General features: G+C 33.6%; 1 long non-coding RNA gene across 1 annotated transcript; it reads right to left on the bottom strand.

Annotated features, from left to right (window-relative positions):
• LOC148278517 (uncharacterized) lies at positions 1–26926 on the bottom strand. Its single transcript, XR_015823172.1, has 3 exons — positions 26673–26926; positions 25532–25609; positions 1–18 (listed from the first exon to the last, which is right to left on the bottom strand). It is a non-coding gene; the product is annotated as an uncharacterized LOC148278517 (long non-coding RNA).
• Between the last annotated feature and the right edge of the window lie 382 nt (positions 26927–27308).

Genomic DNA, 27308 nt, shown 5'->3' with positions numbered 1-27308 from the left:
TTAATCCACAGGAATTAACTGAAAAAACAAAATAAAATTAAAATAATTAGGGAGGTAGGTGGTATAAAAAACAATGAAAAAAATAATAATTTGTAACTTTCTTAATAAGATTAATAAAATAAAGGTATCTATCATGCGTGGTTCGTCCAAAGATCGAATGGAACCTTTGCTTTCCGAAATATGTTCTAGACAATCAGTACTAATTTTTTTTTTACATAATAATATCAGCTTTTAGTTAACTAACCTTTTGAGTAACTACAACAAATATTATTGAATTAGATTGATAACTGAAATAAATAAAATTCACTGCACTCCGTCTAATTCTGAAATAAGGAACTGCGTACGTCTGTTGGTTCCTAAGAGGCAGTCACATAGTACCGAATGTCTACGCACGCGCAAATTGAGATCTTTTGTAGCTCTGTGGAAGCGATAGGGAAATACGGCGTTTTTTTCCGAAGTCTAGCAAGGAGCATTTTATTATCATCGTTTTATATTGATTAATTTATTTATTTTTTATCTATATACGCCCAGAGTGCTTTTACATGACAGGTACATTTAATTTTAATAATATTTTAAGTTTGTCCAAATTTTTGTAGACAAGGACAGAATTCAACTCCCTAGGAAGCTGTTAATATTAACATATTTTTTTTAATAAAAAAAAAATATTTGCGTTCTTATGATTTACCCAAATATTTAATTTTGAGGGCCATTTTCAACGAGTTGTAAATAACTCACTATTAGAAAATTCTAACCAAGTTGGGGTAGAGTAGGATTCGAACCACGGACCTTTGGTCCGTGAGTCCGAGACACTGGCCACAGGACCACAACCCGATATTACAACACAGATGAAAATCATTTAAGATAAATTTATATAAAAGTCTAGGCATCTACGGGGCTTATGACCTGTCATTGGCTGGTTTAAGTGGCCACTTTACAAACTGTGCAACATTTACCATTTTGCCCATATTCGAACATCTATATTCACCAGTAGATGTTAATAAATTCTTATAATTTCTTCCCATTTATTTCTTTTTACTGGGTTTTTGGTAATACTAAAATAATATCAACTGATATTCAATACATTTATGAAAATCACATTCATGAATAAAGTGCACCCCTGTTGGTGAGAAGAGCCGAGTTTGAATTTGCAAAAATAATTCTATATTTGAAAATTTTGGTATTCAATCATAAAAAAATACCTAGGTACCTGCATAGCAATGAAAAGTCTTTTTCCAAGGTAATAACAGGTAGTGTATTTAGATAAAGATACAATACTACATAAAAGTAGGTAGGTACACAATAAAGCATTAAAATATTTTAAATTAAATAGAAGAAAGTTCTTGAGAAATATTTATGAAAAAAAGTAACGTTTTTAAATATTTATATTAGTTCTTAAAATGTTCAATAAAGCATAAATAAATAAATAAATGTGTTGAAAAATTATAGCAGTTTTAGGGAAAAAAAATTAAGTTTACAGCAACTATTATTTAAGTGTTCGATTTCCGACATGGTTGATATGAAATATTATTCGAAAGGCTGTTTTTACTCTAGAATATTTCATAGTCCCTAGACTGGTACGTGAAGCGTAAGACTGATCCCCTTACCTTCATGTAACAAAAATGATCAAGATACGCTGCGATTGGTGTACCAATGCAGTGCCCCATGCACCATTAGATGCGAAAAGAGAGTGACGATGATGATTATTTAAGTCCAGGTAAGCAAAACAGAGGGGTTTGAACCGTCAGTGGTCGCAGTGAGTCACATCTTGTTGGAGGGTGGGATTCTATTGAATGTTGCGAACGCCCAGTTGCATTCCACCGGCAACACTACTGACTAGTCCAACTCGTTAGCGTCCACGTCGCGAACCCTGGGCCATGGGATCACGCGCATAACGGTGTGATCGCAGCAGATAACGAGAGGATATAAGGCGAGTTTCTGGCGCCTAGAAACCAGAACCAACCGGCTAAGGGAAGGTAACCCCGGTAGAAAAATCCACTAGTGAAGGCAACGGGAAACCACTCTGGTCATCTTTTCCCAGGGATCACTATGGCGAGTACATCCAACAAGTAGCTGTCCTGGCCTCGGAGTAGCGCAGGAGCGAGATGCTTTCGCTGCAGTGATCGCCAACGTCGGGGGAACCTGATAAGGCACCGCAAGAAGAAGAAGCTAATCAGAAAAAGTCAGAGTGGTTTTACAGCATTCGAGCTATTAAAATTATTTAGATTTTTTCGCCGTAAGTCGTAAGCCGATCATCTGACGTCAGAGATGACAAGTTGGCAGGCAAACCGAGGTAGATAGAGATAGTACAGAAATTAAGTATACCGTCTCGGTATGTAGCGATGAAGACAACCTTTCTAATTGCCCCCTGAATATTTTCCTTTAATACACTTACTAGGTATTAATATTTGACAGCCGCTCTACAACGAGCTGCTAATGAAATTTAAAAAAAAAACACTCTAAACGTAATTTTAGAAATACTCCGCGATCCAAAATAGAGTTTTATGATCAAGAACACACACTGTATGACGTCATCGAACGTGTTACCCAAATTCATAACACAAACATAAAGTACTATTTTTAGTACTCTGTACTTCTCAATGGCTCAGGATCAAAGTGCGCAAGTTTTATTTTAATTTTCAGGAGAGTAAAACAAAAATATTTTTAAATTAAAAAAACAACATAACTTTTGTTTATTTATTTATATATACGCTTAATGGGCATTTTTAAGGACATACGAGTATTTATACATATAAAACTATTATAAAAAAAGTAGAAAGACTCAATAATATATAGTAGACTATGTGGGAGTGGAAGCGGGAGAGAGGTGTTTATTATTGAATTTGATTCAGTGATGGTTTGAAAGGAGACAACTTGTTATCAAAGAAATCAAGACTGGTATGTTTGTTGGCAGACCTAAGAATTCTGGGCATAGGGGAATGAAAACCATAGTTAGTTCTATGGTTATCGGTATGAAAGAGTAAGTTTTGGCTGAGATTTCTAGTTGGGATATTTAATTTTATTCAGCTCAGTAGTTGAGGCGCATCAAAGAGTGAGTTGAGAATTTTAAATAGGACTAGAAGGTCGGATTTATTTCGACGGTCTTGAAGAGAAGATATATTTAAAGTAGTTTCTAACTCATTATACGTATATTGGTCTCTGGATAAGCCCAACCTCCAGCCTATCTTTCTTAAAAATCGATGTTGAACTAATTAAATATTTGGGATATTTAATTTTATTCAGCTCAGTAGTTGAGGCGCATCAAAGAGTGAGTTGAGAATTTTAAATAGGACTAGAAGGTCGGATTTATTTCGACGGTCTTGAAGAGAAGATATATTTAAAGTAGTTTCTAACTCATTATACGTATATTGGTCTCTGGATAAGCCCAACCTCCATGTTAAACTGATTCAATATTCTCGGTGTGATCATCATAATATGGAGACCAGATAACAGAGGAATACTCTAGGTACGGGCGAACTAGGGATCAGAAAAGAGTTTTAAGAAAGTTCATATATTTCAATGAACATCTGGACAACACGCTTAATAATATATAAATTCATGCAATATCTCGCAGCAGTCTCCTACAATGGTCTCAACCCTTAGACAAAATCCAAACTTGTACACTCTTTCTGAAAATGGCTTTATTTTTTATTTTTTTATTTTTAAATCTTAAAGTAGGGCACACATATCATACATATTGTTATGTGTGTTCTAATAATAACATTGCAAATATATTTAATTTATAAATTGTTTATCACATTTGTCTTGACCATAATTTTAAATTTTGATTTGTTTTTTTCTTCATAAATATTTTTTTCGTGCGTTTTAAAGGTATTGATATTTTTTAAGTTAGTTGTGCTTCTGTTAATAAATCCAAGGAGTTTTAAGGATTTATTAATAACATATTCAATGTGAATTGTAAAAAAAAGTTTAGTGTCGAGTATAATATCTAAATCTCGTATACTAGACAAAGATGATAATATTTCACCGTTCAGTGAGTAGTCGTAGATGATTGGATTTTCCAGACGAAAAAATCTCATAACCTTGCACTTACTTAAGTTTAGATTAAAGTTATTTAATTTATTTCAATAAATAAATAAAATAACTTTGTTTCTAACCACTTTTTTTTTTCGTCGACCAGTTTTAAAGCAAACAAGCTTCTTCGTCAAGGTTTACGTAACTAATTAATTATTTCCTATTTTATTTTATCTATGTTTACTAAATACAACACGTGGAGCCAATAAATCAAGTCTTTTTTCCCTAAAAGGCTGGTAATTTGATATGAATATTTTCAAAACTAGACAGGAGTGGGCTAAATTAAATATTGTTTATTTGGTTATTATTTTCTTCTTTTTAAATTTAAATCGATTCCAAAACAATATTGGTAAGACAGGAGCTATGTTCAACTATTGGTGCTTGGCCGTAGTGGGGAGCGTTTCGCGGCGCGGCGCGCGCGTGGTGAATTATATGGTAACAAGTGTAGTGTCCATAGTGACCGCGCGGGCGCACAACACTATGGCCACTCGCTCAAGGCTATGTAAGATAAACACAAAAAAAGAAGTAAACAAAGAAGAAGCATACAAAATTGGAAAATTGTTTTCAGGCGTTGCCTAGTAGGTGATTGGTTCAGCCGGATGAATCTTACCCACATGATAAAGGTGTCAGCTCTTTTACTTCACAAAAGTCAACAGATGGAAGAGTTGAGGAAATGTGGATGTTCAAACATAGGCAGAATGGTGAATGTTACACAGTGTGTAATGTGGCCACTTAAACCAGCTAATGACAGGTCATAAGCCTTGTAAATACCTAGACTTCCCTATTCCATTATCAAAAATGTTTTCCCTCTCTGTTGCAACAAATTTAAACCAAAAACTGATTTCAATGTTTCTTTACCTAAAGCATATTTCCGTGTCCAGTCGGATGAAAAACATAATTCTGTGTGAAATAGAACCAGAATTCTGGACGAGTGTTTTCGACTCGATGGCTTCTCTCTACAAAGGCTACTGGAAGAATACGAGAGATATAAAAAAAAAAAACTAATATTCATCATCATCATTCCCTTTCCGCACCTAATGGTGCATAGAGCACTGTATTGGTACACCAATCACAGTACCTATATCTTGATTTTTTTTCCTATTTTTTACATGAAGAGAAGTAAGACGATCGGTCTTACGCTTCAAGTACCAGTCTAGTACTATGAAATATTCTAGTGTAAAAACACATTTAAAAATAAATATTTCATGTCAACCCTGTCGGGAATCGAACCCGAGACCAAGAGCATGGTAGGCAAACGCGCTGACTACTACACCGTTAATATTAGAGCACAATTTTTTTGTCAATAAAAATGAAAAAATAATAATAAAATATATGGTGCTCATTCAAAAAAGAAGCTATTTCAATATGCTTTTTTATCCATAATTAGAAGCCACATTTAAGATGTGGCTTCTCAGAAGAATGCTTCGTATACCGTACAAAGCTAATCACAAAAGATTGTACAAATGTATAAAGGCCCGTAAGATCTCCTATCTACGTCACATCCTGACTGGAGACAAGTATTAAATCCTCCAGCTTAAACTAACGGGCAAGATTGAGGGACAGCGTCGACCTGGCAAAAGGTAAACGTCTCGGCTGCGCAACTTAAGAGACTGGACCGGAATGAGATGCGTGGAAGAGTTGTTCCGGGCAGCGCAAGAATGAGAGGCCTGTTTAGAAGTGATTGCTAACGCCGGAGACACCTTTTTAGCACAAAAAGAAGAAGAGGATTATTGTCATCGTTGATTACCTAACTCGCCAAAGCCCTCCATACACGTCACTTAAAGTCAGATTAATCTTCTTTGATCCGTGACGGTTTGGTATTATACAATATTGTACTGAATCAGTCTTGAGCGTTTCCCCGGCTGAATAACCCAGATGCCCGCATAAACATGACCACCAAACATGAATAAAAATTAACACATTATTTACGATTGTTTAAATAGTTGATTTAGTGCGCACGTCACGGACGTTCTTGGAAAAAACGTAAAAAATTAACGGTTTTATTTTCTTTTTGCAAACAGCGTCCATTTTGCATGTAAAAAAAACTAACGCCCGTTTTACACGAATAAGAAAACTAAACAACACATTTCTCAGAACAACGAATTTCTGAAAACTAAAGGTCCGTCTACATGTGGCTTATAAAACAGATATGACAATATTTTCATGTCCCAGCTCCGTGAACAGCATCGACTTGACAGCTGTTCTGGAAGGTGCATAGTCTATAATCGATGACACACACGTGCTAAAACGTTTCACCTGAAATCGTGCGATGACCGAAGAAAGAAATGTCATCATTTTCTATAGCATCCAGTACAACATTATAATGCAACTCTAACAGTATTGCACATAAATCGGGAGCATCGTTCTGCAGTATATTAACATCGTCCCTACCATAAAGATATAAAGAACAAAGGATCGTGGCCTATAAAGAGACCACAGGGCGCGGTCAACGCCCAGTCCAGTTCAGTTCAGTCAGTTAGTCAACATCAGTAATTTAGTTCCACCATGTAGTTCAAGTGCAGTCTCTTCAACCCATCATCGCCGCAATGCTCGTGCTACACAACCAAGTACTGTATCTTATTCGCCATGTAATAAATACGCATTAAACAGCAAGCTCGTTTCTTCTCTGTCAATCTCTAACTAGGGTAGGAACTCCAACCAACCCTCTCAACTACCAAAATCCTACAGTTCATACGTGAGCGCTGTGAACATGAACACACGACGGGATTTGTAACGAGCGAATTTACGAAAAATATTATTAATTTTGTACCAAGACGTATTGGAATTGTTAAAGGACGAACTGAATAATAAAAATTATTTTTTCTGCCGCCATTTTCGGGAGAGTTTTTTTTTTGTTAGCAACACGTTCATGTCAAGCAAATCGCTATTGTCACAAAGTCCTGTCCGCGCTTGTTCACGCGAGGACAATGCGGCCGCTTATGACCACGCGTGTTGGTGGGAATAATCATTGTTCCGCAGAGATAGACATATATGCCTGTGTTAACTCATTATTCGTCCCAACCCAACACAGGACATAGGCATAGTGATGAATGTTGCAAAATTGTGAAATTGCAATATGGCAATAAGCCCGCCGATGTACAAATAACATTATGTAGAAAAAGGTAAATAAATAAATCATAAAAACACGAATATTTATTTTTACAAAAAAAAATGATCATCGTCATCATTCTCTTTTCGTACCTAATGGTGCATAGGGCACTGCATTGTTCCACATATCGCAGGGTATCTTGATCAATTTTGTTACTTAAAAGTATGATCAGTCTTACGTTTAGTCCAGGGACTATAAAATATTCTAGTGAAAAAACACCCTTTTTAATCAAATTTCATAACAACCGTGTCGGGAATCGAGACCTCTTGCGTGGTAGGCAAATGCGCTGACCATTACACCACAAGGCCGACTGTTTAAATTAAAATTGTGTAAAATTAACCTGTCCCACTAATAAATCTTTGACTTAGTTGGTAATTAATTATAAATTATTTGAAATATTACCATGCAAAATTAAGAAAAGTGAGTTAAATACAGAAGTGAGGCGTATGCCCAAATAATGGCTCATGGAAAAAAATTGTAGCATGAAGATAATTCTTTAATTTTTAATTAAATTATATTCAATTAATGTATAATAATCTTCCCAATGAACTAAAAACTATTAAAAATAACATATCAATAAATGAATTTAAAGTTAATGTATAGAAATTTTTCGAACACGTGTAAAAACAACATTAAATTTTAATTAGTGTGAAAGTATTATTGTTTAATGTTTTTTCTTTATATATCCTATGTTTTTATTTTTCTTTCTCATGTACTCGTATTTAAAATTATATAAACTCCTATAAATAAACAAATAAAACAGTGTAAGTCACTCTCCAAGCACAAGAGTTAGTCTCTTCTTTTGGAGAGTTACAGTGATAACATTTACTAGATGTGTAAAAGTAGATGTGTTTAGAATTTTACAAAACATGTACTCTTTATGAACTTAATTAATAAAAAAGAAAATAAAAATAATTAATTAGATAGTAAAACATAAAGTATGGTATGGCAGGTAAAGTTTTTTATAAAAAATATGATTAATGTAGGTTAAGTATGAAAAATCAAAGCAATATATAAGAATCTGCTGACGAGTTGTATGTATACAATTCAACAGGACTGCAATTTTAAGACTATTATGTATATATTTAAAAAAAAAACATTATTTTCCATTGAAAGTTCTTTATAGATCGAAATTATCTCATTTGGCTTAAAAGTTATGAAGTTCACACAATCACAAAATCTTGTTTTCACAACATTTCGTCCAATTCTCCAAAATGTTCATACGAGTTTTTCCTCTAATATGAATTATTCAATACCAAAAACACGTACGACTTTTGCTCAGAGGAATTTCTCTTTTGTGGCCCCAAGAGCGTTTAATGTCCTAGATGTACATATTAAGTTCTCCAAAACGAAAGCAGAGAAAAGAACAAAATTAGACTTCCATTTAGGAAAAAGGCAAAGTCACAAAATTAAATTTTATTTAAAGCAATTAAAAAGTATTTCGAAATGGAAAAAAATATTTATGAAGAAAAAAACATATCAAAATTTAAAATAATGGTCAAGACATATATGATAAACAATTTATAAATTAAATATATTTGCAATGTTATTATTAGAACACACATAACAATATGTATGATATGTGTGCCCTACTTTAAGATTTAAAAATAAAAAATAAATAAATAAAGCCATTTTCAGAAAGAGTGTACAAGTTTGGATTTTGTCTAAGGGTTGAGACCATTGTAGGAGACTGCTGCGAGATATTGCATGAATTTATATATTATTAAGCGTGTTTTCCAGATGTTTATTGAAATATATGAACTTTCTTAAAACTCTTTTCTGTTCCCTAGTTCGCCCACACAGAGTATTCTTCTGTTATCTGGTCTCCATATTATGATGTTCACATCAGAAATATTTAATCAGTTCAACATCGATTTTTAAGAAAGATAGGCTGGAGGTTGGGCTTATCCAGAGACCAATATACGTATAATGAGTCAAAAACTACCTTAAATATAATATATTCTCTTCAAGACCGTCGAAATAAATCCGTCCTTCTAGTCCTATTTAAAATTCTCAACTCACTCTTTGATGCGCCTGAAATGCTGAGCTCAATAAAATTAAATATCCCAACTAGAAACCTCAGACAAAACGTACTCTTACATACCGATAACCATAGAACTAACTATGGTTTTCATTACCCTATGCCCAGAATTCTTAGGTCTGCCAACAAACATACCAGTCTTGATTTCTTTGATAAAAAGTCGTCTTCTTTCAAACGATCACTGAATCAAATTCAATTATAAACACATCTCTCCCGTTTCCACTCCCGCCAAGTCTACTATACACAAAACATTTAAGTTTGTAAGTGAAAATTCTTGATGGAAGTTCATTGTAATTAATTATACAAATAAAATACGAATGATACTTTAATCCACAAATTTGGAATATCCAGTGACCGGTTTAATCGCTTTCGCGACATCTTCGAGACTGATATCTTTATTAAGGACTTCAGTGTATTTATTCAAAACAGAGGTAAAGATAGAGGATTTAAAATTATATAAAATTATTTTTATCTCAAGGATCATTAGCAATTTTTTCTCTGGTTAACTAATGAGTTGATATAATGTTATTTTAATGAGTTTATGTATTGTTTATATATTATTTTGGATATTCTAAATTTGTGGATTAAAGTATCACTCGTCTTTTATTTCTATAAAAATCTATATACACCATTGTCTTTCTACTTTCCTTTATAATATTTTTTTATGTACAAATATGTCCTTAAAAATGCCCATTGGGCGTATATACAGGGTGTTCTTTAAACCCTGTCACACCCAAAACCTTGATGATCAGTATGAGCAAGAAGACATATTGGCACATTAAAATATTTTTTTAAAACGAATAAAATTTTAAAAAATAAAACATTAAAAAAAGCAAATGGTTGATTACTTCTGCAGTGGTGAAACGAGGGGGGAAGGGGGGAGTCTGACACTGCGCCGCGCTTCCCTCACTTCTCCCTTGCAGAAGTAAGCAACCATTTGTTTTTTAAATATTTTCTTTGAATTTTTTTTCTTTGTTCTGAATATTTTTTAAAATATGTTATTATGTCTTCTTGCCCATACTGATCATTGTGGTTTCGGATGTGACAGGGTTTAAAGAACACCCTGTATAAATAAATAAATATGTTTATTTAATAATTTTAATTTTTGATATTATTTAATTATTTACGTGCTTCCACTTTTAATAATCTTATATCCTAACTCAAACCAGTGCTCTTGGCCTCATAGAGTTTGGTATACGTTACTATTTTATTTTTTTGTAATTTAAATGTATTTGTATTAATAAATAAAAAAATTAAAAAATTACAATGTGACTCGCGTGCTTTATCCTTTAAGATCCAGAAATTATTTTTTAAATATGTTTATACCACAACGACACACAAGAAACACAGTAGTGTACAAGTAGAATACACTAACACAAATTAACGCAATTTTCCCGCGTATTTGTATTTGAATATACAATATATTTTTATGCACAGAACACGAACTACATCTACCGACGAGGTCACAAAGCAGACTGGCCAAAAACAGATTACCAAAACAAACATTCGACATTTCGCCTAGCCTCAGAATCGATCATGCATTTCTAAACTTTTAATCGATTGTTTACAATATTTTGAGCAGAGTCTAAAAAAAGTCTAAAACAGTACCTAAGCAACAAAGTCACGGCTTCTGGTTGCGAAAAATTGCGCATGAGATCTCCATCTGGGCTGGTATTCTGAACGCTCTCGTGATGGTAGATAACGCTTTGCTCAATCGTAGTTTACGTATTGTTAACGCGCTAACACTCTCTTGTTTGAATTCCAAATAAAAAAAACGAAAAACATTTTTGAGAAGGGAACATTGGCTGTAATCGGCTGGTTTCTGCGACCACTTTACACACTGTGTAATATTTACCATTCCAGCTATGCTTGAACATCTACATTTTCTCGACTCTTCCATCTGTTGACGTTCGCCGCCTTACGGGGGTGGTATTCGGATCCTCTGCCTCTGACCACCCAGGGAGTCCTTCTTTATTCAAAGCCGTTCTTTTATTGGAAATATCCGTGTTTTTACTTATGTTTTTTGTGCAAGTTATGTTTGTCATGTTACTATAGTTTTAAGAAATTGTTTTTGTATATTTGGATACGTTTATTTATGTAAATTGTTTGTGTACATACATATTTTTTGAATAAAAAAAAAACAGAGGCGTTGAGGGGATCTTGAGGGGTGTGGACGACGTGTTGGCCTCTGTCCATACGTCCTCCTCCCCCCTCCCTAATCTGCAGAGAGTTTATAATAACTTTCCTTTATGCGCAGCTGACAGATAGTTCCCCAGGACTCTATAACAGCTGCGGGTATATGGTGAGCTGAGGGATCTCCCCTAAATGTTGACGTTCGCGAAGTAAAAAGGCAGAAGCCTTTTTTGATGTGGGTGAGATTCATCTCGCTCGATGCTTTCACAAACGAGGCAACAATATATTTATTTATTTATTTATTTATTTATTTATTTACGGACAAAGTCCATTATAAACATTACAATTAAAAGAAATTTTTACAAAGGAATAAAAAATATAAGGAACAGAAATAAGCAGCAAAGACAGATGATAGATTTTTTAGATTAAGTAAAAAGCATAGGCTAACTATACAGATTCTTTAGCTGATTTGTAAAGAAAGACATCCTTACACCATAATAATCAAGATCTTGATGATCGTTCACCCGCCTGATCATTCTGGGCAAAGGCGACTGTGCACCATAATTGGTCCTGTAGTGACCGAGGAAAAGCATTTCATTATTTCTTAGTCTACGGGTGGGAACGTAAAAAAGAATCTTTTGCAAAATTTCAGGGGCATCAATGAGACAGTTCATAATTTTATACATGCAGATTATATCTGCAATGCATCTGCGTTTTTCAAGACTTGATATGCTTAAAAACCTCTCCATATCAGAATATGAATAGTCTCCTCTTTCCAATCCCATCTTCCATGCAATTTTTCTTATAAAACGATGTTGAACTGATTCAAGGCGCTTGATATGAACAGCATAATGAGGGGACCAGATTACAGATGCATATTCAAGAATAGGGCGAACTAAAGAGCAATAAAGTGTTTTAAGTGTAAGCATACTTTGGAAATCAGACGTAGTTCTATTAATAAAGCCTAAAATTTTTAAGGATCTGTTTACTATATTATCAAAGTGTTCCAGAAAAGTTAGTTTATTATCTAGGATCACTCCAAGATCTCTTATAGAGATATATATAATTAGGTTGCAATGAATTAGGGAGTATAATCCAGGCTTGTTTGCAAACATTTGGATATACATAAACTAAATACGTAGTTATAATATTTAATACGGAAAATCACAAAGTTGGTGCTTCAAATAATAATTTTATATGCAACTCGTTGAAAATGGCCCCTTAAAATTGAAATATTTGGGTTAATCGTACGAACGTACATGTTTATTCAAAAAATATATAATAAATAAGAAAAACTGAGTTTATTTTAAATAAATAAATGTATTCATTTATTTTATTTTTACAGATATTACATAAAAACAAGTAGAAATATATATTCAATACTAGAGCAAATTAAAAAAAAATCCACTTTTAATCTAATGATACAAGAAACGAGTTTACTTAAAACTTTACAACTTACCCTTCAAATATCTTTTTTAAAGAACTAGATATATCCTCAATTAATGACATTTTTATAAAAGCATCTATTATACAAACTTTCAAAGAAAAATAAAACCCACTGATTTACAAAATTCTCGAAACTCTAGATTTCCAAATAATTCAACTTTACACAGATGCAAAACATACAACTGCATCTTTAAATTATTATTCATATGTTAGAAAAAAAAACATAAAATCAATACCAAGTATTAAAACATTTAAATCGAAATAAAAAAAACACACGACACCCACCCTAGTCTGAACTTCATACCGTGGAAAAATGTGTATATTTTAAAATATAATATCTAATTTTAAGGAAGCTGTTTTAGATAGTAAAAATAAAATGTAAATAAAATATAAATAAATGTGTATAGATACTAAATACATTATGCATAAAAATAAATTTAAAACAAACTCCCTCTTTAAACTCTATGAGAGAGGTAGAAACGTTATTATTAATAATTATGTATGTACCAACCATTTTGTCAAGATATGGTTTTTGAAAGGGATGAAAATATAACTAAATGTGAGATCAGCGTGAACGGAGATATTCTAAATCAGGTAGAAGAATTTGTGTACATGGGAAGTATGTTTACTAGGGACGGAAAGGCCGAGAAAGATATTGAAAGGAGGGTGAGTGCCGGGAACAGGGTGAACGGTGCACTAAAATCTACTTTGGCAAACAAATGTTTATAGCAGGAGGCTAAACTAGCAGTTCACAACGGAGTTCTAGTGCCAATTCTAATGCATGGGGCGAAGTATGGAATTGGAAAAATGATGATGAAAGTAGGTTGAATGCTGTCGAAATGCGATCCCTCGGGTGAATGTGTGGTAAAACGATGTATGATAGGTGCACAAATGTCGAGATCCGTGAACTGTGTAAGACTGAAACACGCATTATTGACAGAATCAAGAAAGGGGTGCTGCGTTGGTTTGGACATGTAGAACGAATGGACAGCGAAAGAACGGCTAAAAGGATCAACGATGCACATGTTAATGGATGCAGAAAACGAGGAAGACCGAGAAAGACATGGGACGATCAAGTCCATCAAATACTTGAAGATGGACATATCAAAAGTAGGAATAATCGACGTGCGTGCATGAGAAGATGTATGAATGTAGAGGAAGCGAGGTCTGTATGCCAAGATAGGGTGTTATGGCGTTCTATCCTCTCTGCCTACCCCTACGGGGAAACGGCGTGATGATTTGTTTGTTTGTTTGTTTTTTTTGTCAAGATTCTAATTGGATCAATAAAAAAATATTTTTAAAAATATATTTGTATGTGTACGACCCTAAGTTGATATTCATGAACGTAAGTAAAAAAAAAAAAAAAAGTTTAATTAAAAAAGTTTATTTTTATCGAAGAGCGTATAAGAGAGATCTTGGTAAGAGGTTTGATTATTAAAATAAAAGTTTATACCTATCAAAACGAACAAATAATAAAAAAATATATACAACAGTTTGGGAGCCACACGATAGCTGAATAATAACAAATCTACCATACTACTTAGTAGCTGATAAGACAAACAAGCTAAAATCAATATTTAGATTACGTCTAAATCTTTGTAGACTAATTTTGGAATTTAACCCTCTTAGTATTACATATCCGATATCTTAACAAAGATGGAGGGATGTGAAAATCTAGGACTTACAATTATTGATTACTATGATTAAAGTTGCAAGTAAACTCCGCTAAAAACTGTTAGTTATATTTAACGTCCGCCTCGTGTTATTCATAGTCCCAGGACAGGCACCTGAAGCGTAAGACTGATTACCTTACCTACGTGTAACAAAAATGATCAAGATATCCTGCGATTGGTGGACCAATGCAGTGCCCTATGCACCATCAGGTGCAGAAAGGAAATTATGATTATATTTCGTATTTGTTAATTATAAAAAAATAAGAAAAAACTCATTACTGGAATAGTTGACGGAAAGCTTAAAACGGGGACAGATAAGGAAAATTTATAACAGGCACAGTTGAAAGAAACCAAATAACCTGGAAAAATAGCTAAAAACTTATGAATGGAATACCCCCCTGCTAAGCCAAAAAGTCGCAACTGAAAAATTAAAAAAATAAATTGTAATGGTAAAGCCAAAAAGTCGCAACTATTTTTTTTTTTTTAATTGTAATGGTCACCCTATAAAACCTATTAAGCTTATCTCCTCTTTTTTTTTCATTAATTCTCAAACAAGAGAATCTTTTCATAATTTAACCAGTGCATGTCTGTCCTAATCAGTGCATGTGCTTATTAAAATGCATGTCGTGTTGGTTTTATATTTTTGTGCAACAACTATGGTGAATGTGTGTAGTGGGTTTTTCATGTTGGTTTAATTGGTCTCCTGGCGAAGAGACGGGTACGTCTCGAAACCGGTAGACATAGAAAAGTCGGCAAGTGGTTATATACAAATATTTAATAACATTTAGAAAAAAAATCGTTTTGCGGTTCCTTTGTTGTAATAGATATTCGATAGCCACACATATTTACTAAACTTCTTCTCCAATTTGAGATACTCTTGTAAAAAAAAATATATTGTAATATATAACAGTAAAATATAACAGTAATCTAGTTTAATATTTGCAATTCAACGGATACGACTTTTAGCCTTGGCTGGGCAGAATAGTTTCAAAAAGCTTAAAACAGGGACAAATGAGGAAAACTTCTAACAAGAACAGTTGATGGAAATTAAATAAAATCGAAAAATAAAGAAAACCTCGTGAATCAAATAGTTGACAGAAAGCTGAGAAAAATAAGAAAATCTCATTAATGGAACAGTTGATGTAAACTGAATAAAATGGAAAAATAAAGAAAAAATCACGACTGAATTAGTTGTCAACAGCTTCAAACAGTGACCAATAAGGAAAACTCAGAACTGGAACAGTTGATATAAACTAAATAACATGGAAAAATAAGAATAAATTCATGGCTGGAATAGTTGACAGAAAGCTTGAAACTGGGACAAATAAGGAAAGAGTTCTAACTGGAACACTTAATAGAAACTAAATAACTTGGAAATAACGTGACTTAAATTTATTGCCTTGTTTAAAGATTCTTGTCATCGTTTCTTTGAATCCCTTAAAATATGTATCAGTAATTGTATGTTTTTCCTTTTTAAAAATGTTATTATTATTTTATTTTATTTTTACATCTGAGCATGTTTTTCATTGTTTATTTTAATTTTTTAACTTTTAATTACTTGTACAAATTTTCTTCGTTTTTTTACTTTAATTTTAATTTTTAAACAACTTCTATTTATGTTTTTTTTCCTTCTCTTTTTTGTACTTCATGAATAAATTTACATATTACTTTGCAATATGGAAACTTCACTGGTCCATTAGAGTTAAGTCTAACTGTGTAAAATATAAAACTATGTAACTGTACTGTATGTTTCCTAAATAAAAGAAAACAAAAATAAAATAAAATAAAAATGAGAATAAATTCTAGACTGAAATAGTTGACAGAAAACTTAAATCTGGGACAAATAAAGAAAACTTATAACTAGAATGATTTATATAAACGGAATAAAATGGAAAAATAAGGGAAAATTCATGACTGGACTAGTTAGTCGTAGCTTAAAACAATGATCAAAAAGGAAAAATACTAAATAAAACACTTGATAGAAACTAAATAACATGGAAAAATTAAAATAAACTCATGACTGGAACAGTTAAAGAAACAGAAAGTTTAAAACTTGGACAAATAAGGAAAACTCATGACTGGAATAGTTGACAGAAACTAAATAACAAGAAAAACACAGAAAAGCTCATGACCGGTACAGTTGTCAAAAGCTTAAAACCGTCACATATAAGGAAAACTTCTAACTGGAATAGTTGATAGACACCAAATAACATGAAAAAAAAGAATACTCATGACTGGAATAGTTGACATAGAGCTTACAACAGAGACAAAAAATGAAAACTTGAAAAGTACTAATTCAAATATGGGACATGCGAAATACTAAAACAGTTGATTATTACCATAATTTCCTTATTCACACCGGTGGTACATAAAGCACTGCATTGGTACTCCAATACTGCGTATTTTGATACAAGACGACAATAGATATTTCATCGTTATTATTCTTCAACCCGCACCCGGTGACTCATAGCAAATACGGCGTATTTAGATCATATGAAGGTAAGATGATTTGTCCTACATTTCAGGCGCCAGTCCAGGAACAATGCAATATTTCAGTTTGAATAATCTTTAAAATAAATATTTCACGTCCGCAGAAATCCAATAACACAGAAAAATATGAAAAAACTCACGACATTAATAGCTAATGAGGAAAACTAAAACAGTTGAGTAAAATTGAATCGAGGTATCTCGTCCTGTGGCTAGTGTTGCGAACTAGCGGACCAGAAGTCCGAGGTTCGAACCCCACCCTACCCGAACTTTGTTTCCATTTTCTAATATTGAGTTATTTACAACTCGCTGAAAATGTATCTTTTTTTTCGTTCTGCCTTTAACCTAAGCAATATGAAATAACCCGCTAAACCTTTATTTAGAGGCTTGTCAGCAGGTGGGATAGAGGGGATATGGAAGGAGGTAATTAAAAATACACTACAGCACCCAGACCGATTGAGAGAAAAATCTTTCTAAGATTTTTTTCTTGCAACTGGCGGGAATCAAACGCGCGACGCCAGTTTCACAGTTAGTGTCTAACCAACTGCGCCACAGCGCCTGTCAGAATCATAGTATAGCTTATAATTTTATTAAGTGTTTTATTACTTTATGGGGATAAATGTGACGTCATTAGAATTTATCTGAATGCAAAATAATATTATTGGTATAGTGAAACGCCATCTGGCGATAAAAAGTTTTATATTATTGAATCATGATAATATTTACACAAGATATAGTTAGAGCTTCCATTCCAATAATTCAGGTGTTGTCAACAATTAAATAATTTATTTCAAGCATTTTAAAAATACTTAATGCTCTAGTGATACCCCATCTCTGTTGCAATCAATTTCTTTTCTTGTTCCCAACCGTGTCACCAGAAATCAAAATCTGTTATTTATCAAATCTTTTAAGAGCAACTTTTGTTTTTATGACCCAATGTCCAGAATGTGTGGATTAGTCAATTCATCACTTGGAATTCTTCGCTATTAACACAGTGAGGGATAAAGATGGATTGGCATGATTTAGCTCGAAGCTTTATGTGTTAATCGTTTTCTTGAATATATTGAACACCATTATTTTACTGCCCTTGTTTAAGCATTTAAGTATTTATTTGATATTTTTTCTATTATAAACTCTATAATTATTAATAAAAAAGTTGTGACCTCACTGAGGTTGGGTTACCCGTGCCGAGGACACTTAACAATATATTTTTTTAAATATTTTTACATTTGAGAATAAACAAAGAAGACTAACTGAATAAACAGAGATTATTAACATGTTAAGACCCAGACAAGAATAACCAGAATCTGATACGAACATCAAATGTCAAAGATTTGGGCGTTAGATTTGTGAGCACTCTGACATTTCATGAACACATAGAGACAATCAGTGGTAATGCATTGAAGATGTTGGGATGCGTTCTGCGTACTGCCAGGGTTTTTGAAAATACCCACGTACTGAGAACTCTTTACAACTCCTTGGTGCGAAGAAGAGTCGAGAGTAGCTCGATGATTTGGGGGTCACATGAACTGAAGAGAAAATCCAAAAGAAGTTTCTGAGATATCTCTACATGAGAGAGTGCGGGTATTATCCTTGGCTCTATCCGACCGAGTTTCTCCAGGGTATGCTTGGCTACAACATTTTAGAGACTAGAAGGAATGTGTATTTGACTACACATTTGTATCGATTGTTGCGCGGTATTGTCGATAATCCTAAGATTATGATGAGTATTGGTTTGTATGTTCCTGATAATTACCTAAGACAGCGTCAGCATAGATTGTTTCATATTCCGATATACAGGCCCATCCTGCCTGTTGGAAGGGCTACCGCTATGCTGAACAACATCGCTCTGGATGTTGATCTGTTCCATGTATCCGAAGGGGTTTTCCGGAGCAGGATTCTTCTACTACTTTGACATGAATCTCTTTCATGTATTTTTTTTTTCTTTTTTATAATATGGAATGTATGTTTGCAATGCATATGTTATATTAAAATAAATGAGTTGAATTGAATTGAAGACAGTTTTAAACACTACGTATTTATGTTTATAGTTAATTTATGTACATCTATATTATTTATATTACAAAATGCACAATGAAAGAACAAAAACATAACATAAGCTTTACACTTGTGAAGCAGTTGATTCAATATTGGTTTGGGCGAATGAGACAATCCATTTTACTTCTACCTAGCTCCACTATCCATTTTTTATAGCCTTTTTAAACATATTCTCGTTACTAATTGTTTTAATAAAAAATGAAAGTAGGTTATAGATTTTAATTTAATAATACTGAAAATCCCTTTGTCTTTGCTTCATAGTTTAATCTTCTTTTTGTTCAATTTCATCTAGATATGTTTCTTTGTTTATCTGTTATAATTTGCTAACAACGCATACTAAAAGTCCGACGTGCAGTTGTCTTTTTCCCACAGTATGGGAAAGGCATTTGTAAGAGAGTGACAGAAAGACAATTTTTAACTCTTGTGAAGTCACATAAATCTATATAAAACACAAGACTGATATATCTCATGTTTTTTTCAAATAACGTAGAATTTTGCTATAACATGAAGAATAAAACATTTATGCTCCTTACATCTCTTTTACATATTAGATTGAAGATTTTAATATCTACGAACACGCACAGCGCAAAGATCTATATTTCTCTGAAAACCGCACGTAAATTGGTTAAGCCGTTTAGAAGGAGTTCAGTGATATCACACGTACAGAGGAATTATATATATATATAAAGATAATATGTTTACATTTTTTTTCTCTAAACATGTTCAATTACCGGTTACCGACGAAGATACTTTGAATTTTCATACGAATATACGCTATTTCATACATAATTATCGATATTAGTTTATACCGTCTCAGTATATACCGATGAAGATAGCCGTTCATAATCGCGGCCTAGAAAACTCAACGCTCAGTACAAAACCTGCGCAATCTGGTTTGTACAGACGTTTTAATCTGGTTTGTAGTGAGTTTCTAGAAACCATATCTCAATTTTCATTTCAATTATTTTTTAATATATATATTTTTATATAATAATGTCGGGTTGTGGTCCCGTGGTAGTACTGTGGACTCACGGACCAAAGGTCCGAGGTTCAAATCCCACTCTACCACAACTCGATTTCCATTTTTCCAGCACAAGTTATTTAGAACTTTTAGGGAATGGTAAATATTTGCGTAAATAATTAAAACTCGGGTATTTATCTTTTTTAACATTTTTTTAAAAATATTCTTTTTCTATTGATTTCAATAATACTATTATTTTGTTTTTGTTCAAATTTCTATATTATACAAATATACTATTATTTTGTTGATTTCAATAATAATAATAATAATATAATAATAATATTTGGCTAATTTATATAGCGCCATTTATGTAAAAAATCACCTCAAGGGCGCTTTACAATTGTTACCTAAACTTACATTCTAACTAAACTAAAGTGATATATTATATTTCCAGATTTAAAATTGAGGGCATGATAGTCTAAAGAAGTGGAATTTTAGTTGGGATCTGAACTGACTGACTGTCAATGATTCGTAAGTTTGAAGGCAATTGGTTCCAGGCAGAGGGGCCGGCGGCGGCAAAAGCACGATCTCCAAATCTAGTGTTTGGGGAGCGCCGGATTTCGACAAGTTTTCCTCTTCCTGAATCAAATGCTGACCTAAGAGTAGATTTCCTTAGACATGTATTTTCCCTAATACAAAGGTCCGATAGGTATTTTAGAGCCATTTCATGAAGGGATTTGTATACTGTCCAGCAAAGCTTGTATTTTATTATCTCTGGGCTTTTCAACCAGTGCAAATCTCGAAGATTCTGTGAGATGTGAGAATATTTTTGTACTCCCGTAATAAGCCTTGCTGCTGCATTGAAAACAGATTGAAGTTTGTTAGTTGGATATTTTGGGAGATTTGCGTATATTCCATTACAGTAATCTAGACGCGAAACGACATAAGCATTTACTAAAGCTTTAGTTGCTTCTATGGGAATATTTCTCCGCACGGATTCGATCTGTCAGAGATGGAAAAAACCAGCACTTACCGTTTTATTGGCCTGACAATGAAGAGAAAGATCTGAATCTAAGTGAACACCCAGTAGTTTAACATTTATACTAGGAGTAAAATCACAACCTCTGATTGAAATTGGAGATCGGTCTAAAAGGTGTTGTCGCTTTTTTCTCGCTACTACTATTATTTTGTTTATTTGATTATGGATGAATCTTAATTTTTATAATTTATATTTTAATATTTATTTCTGATTATAATTCTTACATTGTATTCTTTGGAATTGTATTATTTATTACTTATACCTTGTTTTTCTGGATTGTTATTCTATTGCATCACATGTCATTATAATTTAATCTAATTAATTTTACTTTGTATTTTTTACTGTTAATTTTTATGCCTTGACACGGGCACAGCCAAAAAGCCTTAATAAGTTCATTAATATTGAATGAATAAATAAATGTCGTCATTCACCGCCATATGAAGGCCGCTAGATCACAGCACCGCTCTCTACAGAAACCATAGTCTTACACGTGCCTTAATACTAGAAACGTAAAAAACGCGTACATTTTTTTAAAAATAGAATAATTGTACTAGGTATGTAAATATTGTTACTTGGGTCCGCAGTTGGTGACCTCTGACTTGACGCGCGACCTCTAGCAACTAGCAATGCGTTATCTGTATTTTCCCATAGATAAGGAAAAAACAGGCGAATAAACACCGCGGCCGGGCACAAAATGGCGGCGGTGTGTTTTGCATTTTCCCGCGTGGAATGCAAACGCGGGCATTTTGAAAATCATAACGTGGAAGAGCGCAGAAAAGAATGCAAAAACTAATTTTCAGTCATCATCATCATCATTATTATCTTCTCCGCACCCAGTGGTGCATAGATCACTGCATTAGTAAACCAAACGCAGCGTATTTCGATCATTTAAACATGTAGAATATAAATTTAATTTCCATTTTTCAAATTATGTAGCTTCTTTAAAATTTCATAACCTTGATTCATTAGCACATAGATAGGATATTTTCATTCAGATCCTGATTTACAAAATTGTAAATAATAAATTTGATTGCCCAAAACTAATTTATCCACTTGCTTATCGTGTCCCCTCCAAACCAACTAGACTCTCTGATATTTTCTATATTCGTAATATCAAAACTAATCATCAGAAACATTCTACCATCTACCATCCCTCGTATATGTGAAGCGTTTAACAAGAATTTTAATAGTCTCGATATATTTAACACTACATGTAATGATACAGAAGAGAACTAATAGGCTTGATTCAGAATAACAGAGAATAGACGTTTTGTCTATTTTCTTGCTCTTCATTCATAATTCATTTAGTCATTAAATCAAATGCAATTTTCCACTCTTGCTTTCCTTCAATCATCCTTTACCACTCCTCATCAATTTCCTTCTTTTCCTTCCCACTATCTGCTTTTTTTGTCCATATTTCTTTTATTTTAATATATTGCATATTTATTCTTTATTTACTTTAAACCGTCGTCGCTTTATTGCAGTATTACTACTACTACTACTACCATCACGCCATTTCCCCGTAGGGGTAGGCAGAGAGAATGGACCGCCACACACGTCTATCCTGGCATACAATCCTAGCCTCTTCCACATTCATACATCTTGTCATACATGCCCTTCGGTTCTGTCTGCTTTTGACATGACCAGACTTAAGATTTTGGTTTATCTGATCATGCCACGTCTTCCTTGGTCGTCCTCGTCTAACGTTGCCGTTCATTTTTGCCATATATACTTGTTTTACCATTCTCTCGTCGTCCATTCGTTCTACGTGACCAAACAAACTCAGAGACCCTTTCTTAATCTTATCAATTATACTTGTCTCAGATTTACACTCTCGCCTGATTTCATCATTCGTAACCCTGTCATACATTGATTTCCCACACATTCGTCTAAGAGATCGCATTTCAACCGCGTTCACTCGGCTTTCATCCTTCCTCTGCCAGTTCCATGTTTCACTTCCATAGATAAGTGTTGGGACTAAAACTCCGTTGTGCACTGCCAGTTTAGCTTCGATTGACATATTTTTATTAGAAATTACTGTGCTTAGTGTTCCGTTCATTTTGTTGCCCGCATTCACTCTTCTTTCAACATCTTTTTCTACTCTTCCATCGCTTCCCAGATACACAAATTCTTCTACTTGGTCGAGACATTCGTTGTTTACATTTATTATGCAGTCAGTAATAATTTGACAGTGCAGTATAATTAAACAGTGCAGTATAATTTAGTGAATACGTATAATTGGATGGCAGGCCCGACTATGTATACGTTTTTTTTTCTTTATATTCATTAACCTGTGCATCTGTTTGTATTCAAAATAAATAAAATATGTTACATAAAGATAAGGCGATCAATATTACGCTTCGGGTGCCAGTCTAGGAACAAAAAAATATTGCAGTTTGGACAACCTTGAAAATCAATATTTATAATGTACACCCTGCCAGGAATCGAATCCAAGACGAGTGAGGTGCCACGAGTCGCATCCGTAGAGGAGAATAGGTGCTATGCGGGCGTGTTATAGGCGGCATTTGGTTTTCACTGAGTAAATATTCGATCTCCAGGAACCTTCATACTGTTGAATGTGTCGCCTGCTACTCCTAGCCGCACTCCCAGTTCTTTTTGAAAGCTTCCAGTTTCCGTAACATAAACTCCCAGGTATGGTGAAACTCTCGACTCGTTCGATCACTGGATTTGACAGAGTCATGGGATTTTGGGCGTCGAGGCAAGAAGTGTTACACAGTACATGGGTTTTTGCAATATTGATTTTTAAACCCATGCATGCGGAGTTCCTATTTAGGCTAGTATAATAATTGCGAAAATGTGGTTGTTTGTTTGTTTGTCTTCCCTTCGCGTCTCAACGGAGCGACCGTTTGACATATTTTTTTGCATGGCCGTGATGTTTTCCCTATATAAAATGCTCTACAATCAGTTTATATACCCCTGATTTTTCTAATTTGTTTGTTTTATTCTTAGTGTTTTTGATAAAATTTCCTATACTTGTGTATTTTTATTCGTTTTTGTAGAATGTAGTGCTGGGAACCATGTTGAGTTTAATTTAAGCCCGTCGTCTTTGTTTATGTTATTTGGGTGTCTGTGTATTTCAATTGCCTCTTTTATTTTTCGTGCACTGTAATTATTGGGTTTATGAAACGTCGGAACAAATCCAACACACGCGGTATCACCCAAAAAAGAAACACATTGATAACAGTGACCGTGAAAACCTTCGCATCTATTTAAGTTTAATGATTATTGCAATTTAAAGGGGTGTTTTTTTTTCGTTTTAATTTTTAAGAGTTAACCGTAAGTTTTTTGTAGAGCTTGCTCTTACTCTGCCATCTGTGGTTGAAATCCTAAACTAAATAGAATCGAACCTCTTATATTTGCGAGATAAATAAATCGTCAAAACGAGAAATATTAAAAGTAAAAAGTTAAGTAAAAATAGGTAATAGGTAATAAAAACAGGCCTTAATTAAACTCAACATGGTTCCCAGCACTACATACTACAAAAATAACAAAAAAAATATACACAAATAATAACGCAGGAAATTTTATCAAAAACACTAAACAAACAAACCACAAACAAACCATCACGCCGTTTCCCCGTAAGGGTAGGCAGAGACGATAGAACGCCACAACACTCTATCTTTGCATACAGATCTCACTTCCTCTACATTCATACATCTTCTCATGCACGCGCGCCGATTATTCCGACTTTTGACATGTCCATCTTTAAGTATTTGTTGGATTTGGTCATGCCATGTCTTTCTCGGTCTTCCTCTATTTCTGCATCCATCAACATTCGCATTGTAAATATTCTTAGCCGTGCTCTCGCTGTCCATTCGTTCTACATGTCCAAACCAGCGCAGAGCTGCTTTCTTGATTTTGTCGAAAACACTAAGGATAAAAAAAACTAATTAAAAAAATCAGGGGTATATAAACTATTTAAATTTATTTCAACAGAGAGGGAAAACCTCTTTGAGAAGGGAATATGGAAGTCTAGGCATTTACGGGGCTTATAACCCGTTATTGGCTGGTTTAAGTGGCCACTTTACACACTGTGTAACATTCAATAAAGCGGCCACTTAAACCAGCCAATGACAGGTTATAGGCCCTGTAAATGCCTAGACTTCCATATTCCCTTATCAAAAATGTTTTCCCTCTCTGTTGTAATATGTTACTAGATAATGGACTTAAACACTACAACGACTTACCTTACTACTTGAAAACTTGTAGACAAGGACGAAAAAAAATTTGGACAAACTCAAAATATTGTTAATAAATTACCTGGTCCATGCAGAAGTATAGAAATTGAAAAAATAACATTTTCAGGCGTTGCCTAGTATGCAGGTGAAATAATTCAATTAGATGAATCTCACCCGCATAAATAAAGGTTTCAGCTCTTTAACTTCACAAACATCAACAAATGAAAGAATTAAAGGAATATAGATGTTCCAATATGGGCAGAATGGTGAATGTTACACAGTGTGTAAAGTGGCCACTTAAACCAGCCATTGACAGGTCATAAGCCCTGTAGATGCCTAGACTTCTATATTACCTTCTCTTAAATGTTCTTCATCTCTGTTGTAATATGTTCATATAAACAGCTCCCCAGGGAGTTGAATCCAGTCCTTGTCTACAAAAATTTGGACAAACTCAAAATATTGTTCATTATGTAGTATTTTTGACTGTCCTGTGTTTGTCTTTGCTTTTTCAATGTGATAGTGTTGTTGTTGTCTGGTGTTATATTTGTGTATGTCAGCATTTTTGACTAATATTATGTCGCCGTCTTGTATGTTTCCCAGTGCTATTTTGTGCACAATTTTTAAGGTCTCAATTTTAGTCAAGTAGTTTATGTCAAACTGGTGTGTTTTTTTGTACAGTTCAGTCGTAGAGGTCAGGTAGGGTAGGTTGTATGTTAGTTTCAGAATTTTATTTTGTTGTCTTTGTATTCTTGTTATGTCTGTCTTGTTACCAGTTCCCCAGAAGGGGATCATGTAACTCAATTTACTTTTGACATAGGCTTCGTACATCATATTTTTTTCCTTTCTCGGTATAAAATCTTTAATTTTGTAGAAGAGGCTATGTAGAGATGCCATTACTTTAGTGAGTCCGTCTATGTGTTTTATCCATTTTAATTGTCTGTCCATTGTGAGTCCTAGGTAAGTCACATGTTCTAGTTCTTTAAGAGTTTCGTTGTTTATTTTTATGTTCATGTTATGGTTCTTCTTTTGTGTTTCGAAATGTATTATATTGCATTTCTTGGCATTTAGCGTTAAAAAGTTTTTGTTTGTCCATTCTAATAGTTTTTGCACGTCAATTAAACAAATCATTTTGTTATTACCAAATACAATGTATTTTTTGTAAATAAAATGAGCAAAAATTATACGTTTATAATATGGACGCTTTCACAATATTGAATGATAAGATGACCAGTTAAAATAAACGATACTAAACATTCAGAATAAGAAAATATTGCGAACATAAGGTAGAAATCAGCTTTTGTTTATTTTTATCGATATAATCAAAGATCAAAGAGCGGCGACATGCGGGAATGGCGTCAACAAAATGCAACAATCACGCTTATATTGACAAGCGGGAAGCATTGTCGATAAAGAAAAATAATTCAAGTGCTAAAGGCTATTCAATTGACAAAATGTCACAAATAAATACGCGTAATTTAAGTGATAAATTCGAACCTGAACTCCTGGTTGAAGATGTAAAGACGGCATGCGGGCGTTGAGTAATCCCACAAATAAACAAAACACGAATTATCACATTAGATTAATTAAAACAGCTTTTATTCTATCCAGACTGGACCTGCCTCCCCGCCGTCCCTATTTCCACCATCACTGACGTTTGTCAAAAGAGCCCGCAGTTTTCAGCCACTGTACCAAAACATAGAAAACAGAAAAGAGTTCCTAAACATCCGGGAAATCGAAGAAAAACTTTGTCCTTGACAGTAAAAACATGTTTATTATCCAACGAAAGACGCGTGACCGTCGCCACTATTTACCCACGACTGTAAACAATCCGTATAATTTAAACATCATTGTTTTAACCAGCCGTAATACGAAGAAAAGCTTAAAAAACAACATGAGAATTTCCATCAAAACTTAAAACAAACATGTATAAACGTTGTCAAATTTTGTTTTGTACTTACATTTCCTTCTCGCTTTTTAATTTACATCGTTTTATTTCACGGTTTTTATTTATTATTAACAAAAATTAATATTCATTTCGCTTAAATAATTGATTTGTCGCGACACAAAACGATCTGTCAAAATCATTTGTTTTCAAATCGTTAATGCGTGCTCCAAAACTCCGAGACGCTA

Source organism: Micrasema longulum, unplaced genomic scaffold (assembly GCF_059751315.1).
Source record: "Micrasema longulum isolate JH-2025_06_02 unplaced genomic scaffold, ASM5975131v1 h1tg000869l, whole genome shotgun sequence".
Classification (NCBI taxonomy): Eukaryota; Metazoa; Arthropoda; class Insecta; order Trichoptera; family Brachycentridae; genus Micrasema; species Micrasema longulum.
Note: the sequence above shows the minus strand (reverse complement) of the source record. Positions and strands in the feature narration are given on the sequence as shown.